At 32.4% G+C, this 6,000-nt stretch overlaps 2 protein-coding genes across 3 annotated transcripts in view; one reads left to right on the plus strand and one right to left on the minus strand.

Annotated features, from left to right (window-relative positions):
- LOC108759583 (phosrestin-2) overlaps nt 1-4,248 on the minus strand; it is a 64,830-nt gene extending 60,582 nt beyond the window's left edge. Inside the window, exon 1 of one of the 2 annotated variants that reach the window (XM_018505080.1) lies at nt 4,010-4,248. The gene's annotated coding sequence lies outside the window, so the exon portion shown is untranslated. The remainder of the gene's footprint in view (nt 1-4,009) is intronic. The other variant, XM_018505081.1, reaches the window with a different exon arrangement.
- LOC108759584 (uncharacterized) overlaps nt 1-6,000 on the plus strand; it is a 98,416-nt gene that overhangs the window by 63,889 nt on the left and 28,527 nt on the right. The gene's annotated exons all lie outside the window — the stretch shown is intronic.

Consider the following 6,000-nt stretch of genomic DNA (forward strand, 5'->3'; position numbering starts at 1 on the left):
GATTTTATCCTATGACAATTTAAGTTTACAGAACAATTACAGATTATAAAAATAGTGATTACTCATCAGCCTTATTGTTTATGTAACAGGGTCAATTTGGAAGGTGTCACATTAGCATAGTTTTTGCATTGTTTTATATAACAATAAAACTATATGATAAAACTGGACGTAATGCGTAACAGAAATTCGATCAATATTTTCTCGTAATAGTTACATGCATGACAATAATCGCGACGTTTTTCCGCATATATGAACTGTAGCGAAGTAACTTGCACGGCATACACACTCATATCCATATTATTATTTACATTGTCTAAACAACTATAGATGGTAAGGCACGTAATGCATTGATGAAAATAATAAAGTGAAGGCAGTAAAGAACACCGTAACGGCTTTGATGGCAAAGTACTGGTGACACAGACAATATTATGTTGCAATCAAGATGTTAAATATCTAATTCTAACATCGTGAAGGTTATCCTATCCTATCGATCTCGGTTAATTACCGTTTCATTTACCTGTCTGGATAAGCGCTCTTTAACAAAAGATTAATTTTCGCGTTTAACAAAAGATTAATTTTCCTTTCAGCAGTTTCTACAAATGGAAATACAAGGAATATCTGCCGAAGTTTGAACTATTTTCCTGTTGTTCGGTAATTCTTTTCTTTCTTGAAATAACTTTAAGAGGAAGAAGCAAGATACGAAAGTTTTGCAGTGAAGGTTGGCTATTTCCTTGTACGGCATAGTACAAAAGACCATTTTCATGGCTGACATTTGGTCTCTACGACGTAGAAAAGAACAATAAATCGGACGTTGGTAGATCAGACAAAGGACACAAGTCTATTTGCTGGTTCGTCGGTGCGCCGTATGTACACGCGTTCCACATATACAGCATGTAATTCCGCTCATGTAATCTGCTTCATTCGATCGCATTATCCTTTGCGTGGACTATCGACTTTAAGTAACGGATCCTCTTTCAAACACGAAGCTATTATTGTCTCATAATTTTTTCTTGTGTCAATTACATCTATTTTTATATTTTATCCGAATTTTACGTCTATTTTTATATTTTTCTTCGAATTTTAGTAGCGAGTTACCAAACAAAAAAATTAAATAAAGCTGTATTTCAATAAAAGTAAGCTATATGAACAGGAAACTTTTTAATGAATATGTGTATTTAAATATTATTTTAATTAGTGCAATTGGTATAATATCATTTTGCGAACTACTATTATTATTATTAAATAAATATTTTTTAATCATGTATAAATGTAATGATAAAGCCCACTCTACAAGCAGAACGAAGGTCGCAGGTCGCAAGATTAGAAACTAACCTAATGTATTTGAATTATAATAGGTTGCAGGACGCAGAACGCAGGAAGTTGGATGAACTTCAACTTTCGCGTCCTGTGTGTTGTGGCCTGTGACCTGTTATAATCTGAAATACGCGTTTCATTTGCGACCTGCGACTTGCGTGTTATGTAGATCGAGGCTTTATAGAGATAAGGATTTATACTAATACTTAAACTTATACTATCTTTGCTTCAAGAAACTTGGAAGAAGCTTTTATACTTATTTACTTATGTACAAAACTTATTTAAAATTCAATCAAAGAAAATTTCATTTAAACTTCAATAAAATATTTGTAATACGAAATGTAATAATTTTCGAGGATTTTATGGAATGTTTAAAAAAAAAAGCGATAAAATTTTGTTTATTTCAAGCTTCTTACGTTTTCCTATATGTGTATATGCATCGTCATACTGCACGTTGCACTAAAAATTTTGTGAATTCTTTAGAGACTAAACTTCACGCGAGAGTGCATTTTCCAATCTTCTGTATATCTAAAAATAGTAAGCACTTTATCACAGAGTACTTTAAAACTTTAAAGCATTGTTTACATCTACATGACCTAGTCAGATTATGATATTCCGCAATGTAAACTGTATATGAGATGCAACAGACCGCGTTATTCATCTGAGATCGATTTTATGATCTCTCTGTTTTATTGCGTAATTATAGAAATTGTCGAGCAGTGAACTTATAGTAGTAAGCACCGCCAAGAATTGAATGCCTTAAACGTCATTGATCGGAATAGTAGACGTTATTAATGATGCAAAATACTGTACTTTCTATTATAATTATCGCATTCCGAAAACTCAACGTCGCTACACGATATTTTAATTGCTCACGGTAAAATTGAAAGACATTCAACCATTTTGCCTCGAAAAGGTGACGAACATTTGGATTTGCGAGCATTTCTCGTCATGGCACACGAAATTGAGGAAGTTCGTGGAATGAGTTAGATTAGGCTGAAATTATGTAAACGTCATCTTGGGAATTCATCGAGAAACGACAAGTACAAACAAAACCTGAAACTAGCTTGAACGTGTATTGAATTTGGTAAATATAATGGCATTGGATTGCACAAACGAGACGCAAAGCATATACATTGTTCAATCAAGCATCAAAGTGCACTTGCTCCAACGATGATATAAATTACGCAACCATTATGCATCCATTATTGCTGATCGATTGATTATTCCTTTCTAACTGCAATATTAAAGCAAATTTTTTTTTTAAATATCCCCTTTTTCAAATATCACAAATAGGTCACAAGTTCGACTATTTTTAATTTAGATTCATTAAATCTATCTTTTTATTAATTGAATAGTGTGAGTATTCTAAAATATTATATTATTCTTAAAATTATTCTAAAAAAAAAAAAAAAAGAATCGATAAATCAAATTTTCGAGAGTACAAGGAATTCTTTTAGATTCGCAGATTTAAGTATTGTAACTTATATATTTACGTAAGAAATTAAATGAAAAGAAAAATGACAGTTTTTCTGATATGTACGTATATATTAAAGTACTATTTATTTGTTTCTTAATTATATTAATATAAATATCTTTAATAAAAAATTTAAAAAATTAAGGATAGCAATTCTGTTAATTAAGAAACAAACAATAGAACTTTACGCACATGTCATAAAAATCTTACTGTTTTTTTTTTTTTTTAATAAATCGAAAATAATCATCAAAATAACTGTAAAATTTACGGAGTTTTGAGTGGATAAAAAATCATTAGCACATTGTTTAATGCTGATCACAATATGTAGCTCAAGCCCTCCACTTGAATAATGCTTTACTGTTATCTATCATTCTGTAATTACAGGTCACTTTCAGAAGGTTTTTATCATGTTAAATGAATTTAATGTCAATGTTGAATCACTTGATATTTCATTCGCGCAAAACGACGGGCTATTTATGCAACTCATTAAAAATTAAAAATTAATTATAACAATCACCGACCACGTGGAAAGCGTCGCATTGTCTCATTTTCGCATATGCGAATACTTAATGGTCATTCCATTTGAACAAAACCTATTCTCGTCCATATACCGGGAATACAGTCGGGTAAAAATGGCGAATTAATGATAAAATATACGCTGTAATATAGCTAGCGAATCAATGCCGATTATTCATTCGGCTCCGAGCTGATAGGACGTAGTATTGCGCGCGAATTGTTTTACTGACGAATACTGCCTACGACGTGAGCATCGAGGTATTATCTCGTAATACGACCGTCAACTCAGCGAATCATCGTAATGTATTAAAGACGGGCCATAAATGCCAAAACATCGTTTACGATCGTATCGATCTTCTTCAAGAAAAAAGAATTGGGAAAGCTTTTTTCATTTGTTCCTTCACCAGCAGTATGATATCGCGATCCGGTAAATTTTTCCCGAAGCGCTCTTTAAGAATTCAAGTGCGTCACATATGTACCTACGCTTGAATACTGACAGTTTGTTATTCTCAGACAATTCTCTTTAATGTATACTGTCAGGATATTCAGCGCATTTCTGCGTTGTTTGAATAAGGATATTGATATAGCTCTAACAAGCTTAGAACTTAGAACTCCACTATAGATTGCTGATTTCTATATTTATTTGGGACGGAGAGAAGGAGAAGATTAATGAAAGGTCTTTCTTCTCCCCCGTATCTCTACCTTGACAATAGCGGTTCTCACTTCAGCTATTCCTAATTTTCCTTGGTCTTTGAACTTTACGCGATAAATTTTCTTCGTTTTTCTCTCGTCGTGAAAAAAACAATTCTAATACACAACGATATTTCCGCGCGCGTTATGTCGTTCTCCGTTTCACTTGAAGATTATTAAGCAGTGGAGTGAGTGCCGTTCGGAATCGCTTAGGCCGTGAAAGTAGTAGAACTCGACGTTACACCCGACGTCCGTCGTATAACACGGCTCGCCGTCTACTGACGCGCTCAACGCCAGGCGTCGCGACGCGGATAGGGCGCAACGCTAATCGGCGTCAAGTTTCTCCTTGGTGCCGGCGGTACGTGGAAACGTGAAAACTTTTTGCACGCATCTCAGTATTCTCGACGCGTTCACCGATGAATTTATCCCCAGTGGAGTCGTCGAAAAACGCCGAAGTTTAATTTACTTGTACGTACCGTCGTCGTTAGACAAACGATTCTCGTCAATCCCCGGCGGCCGAAATGATCAGGTTAACGAGCTAGGCGCGTTTGTCGTGGCAAGTGATTATAATTGTACATCGCTTTTCATCAACTCGTATCTCTTGTCCTGTGTTATTTGATTAAATTTTCACCGTTATTGTAACGAACTTTATCAGAAAAAATTACAGTTTATATAGTTAATAAACTTAGCGCTTATTTTTGCGCTACGATTCCATAGTAGAATGTTAAATTAGTATCTACGCAATTTATATTTATTTAAATTTGAAGTATTACATGTACTGTTGGTTTGCGTGTTTAACATTTGACGAAGGAATATTAATTATTTTCATTATAAATTGTTTTGTGACAAACACTGTTTGGGCGCAATGCAAACTAATTTTAGTTACACGTGAATAACATAATCATAAATAACGCATTATTAATTGATGCGTCGTTGATGCAATATATGGTTGCTGGTAAAAACCTGCTAAAATTTTTTTAATATTAATATAAAAATGTTGTATATGTATACATATATACATATAATTTGATATTAACATGAAGAAACAATCCAAAAATGTTTATAAAGCAAGAAATTGTTTTTATTAGTGAATATTATGTAGATATGTGAGCTCGAAACTTAAAGCTCTGTATATGCAATTATTTTTTATAAAAATATTTTGAATAATTTGGAAAAAGAAACCTTGAATACTCATTTTGAGTCATTAGTTTCTCGTGTAGTTTGAAAAAAAAAGTTTAATTTAATTATATTTCTGTTTAGGATTTTTTCTATAATATATCTAAATCAATCAATGCTGAAAGAGGACGAATTCAATTTTATTTGAAGATAAGTTTTTCTTTTCATTTATCTTGAAATAGGTAGATACGCTTTTAGTGCAAATAGGATCTTTGTCTCAGGCTTTTAAGAGCCTAAAGTAGATGTTGAAAATAAACAATGAGTGCAAGAAAGTGCGAGAAAGAACACAAATCCAGGACTCGCAAAAGATTTGAAAAAAATGTAATGTTACACCTCGTTAGAATGTGAAAGCTTTGATAAGATTTTCGAATGATTAAACGAGTAAACTTAAAGAACAACCAGAAGAGATAATTTAATAGTTAGCGTATTAACTTTCAAGTGTTTTCGAAATTATGTTATATAAAAATTGTCTCATACAGTTCAACATAATTTAAGATAAATAAAGTATATGTAGTAGCATATTGTAAAATTTATTTTTTTTTAGTACAGAAAGGATAGGAGTTCCAAATTTAAATTGTTTATCTAATAAGTAAGCACTTTAGGAATTAGGAATATTTAAAAAATATTATTAAATGTTATATTTAAATTCCTAAAAATAATTTTGTTAGTTTTTTTCACTAAAACTAAAATTAAGTAGCTTGTTATTAACACTGAAAAATTTAATAAGTGACTCATATCCTTTGTATACTCGATTTATTTTAAGGCTTCATTACAAAAAAGAGAATGAGAGAAAGAGAGAGAGAGAGAGGGGGGGGGGGGGGGGGGGG

The sequence above is a fragment of the Trachymyrmex cornetzi genome, unplaced genomic scaffold (assembly GCF_001594075.2).
Source record: "Trachymyrmex cornetzi isolate Tcor2-1 unplaced genomic scaffold, Tcor1.1 scaffold195, whole genome shotgun sequence".
Classification (NCBI taxonomy): domain Eukaryota; kingdom Metazoa; phylum Arthropoda; class Insecta; order Hymenoptera; family Formicidae; genus Trachymyrmex; species Trachymyrmex cornetzi.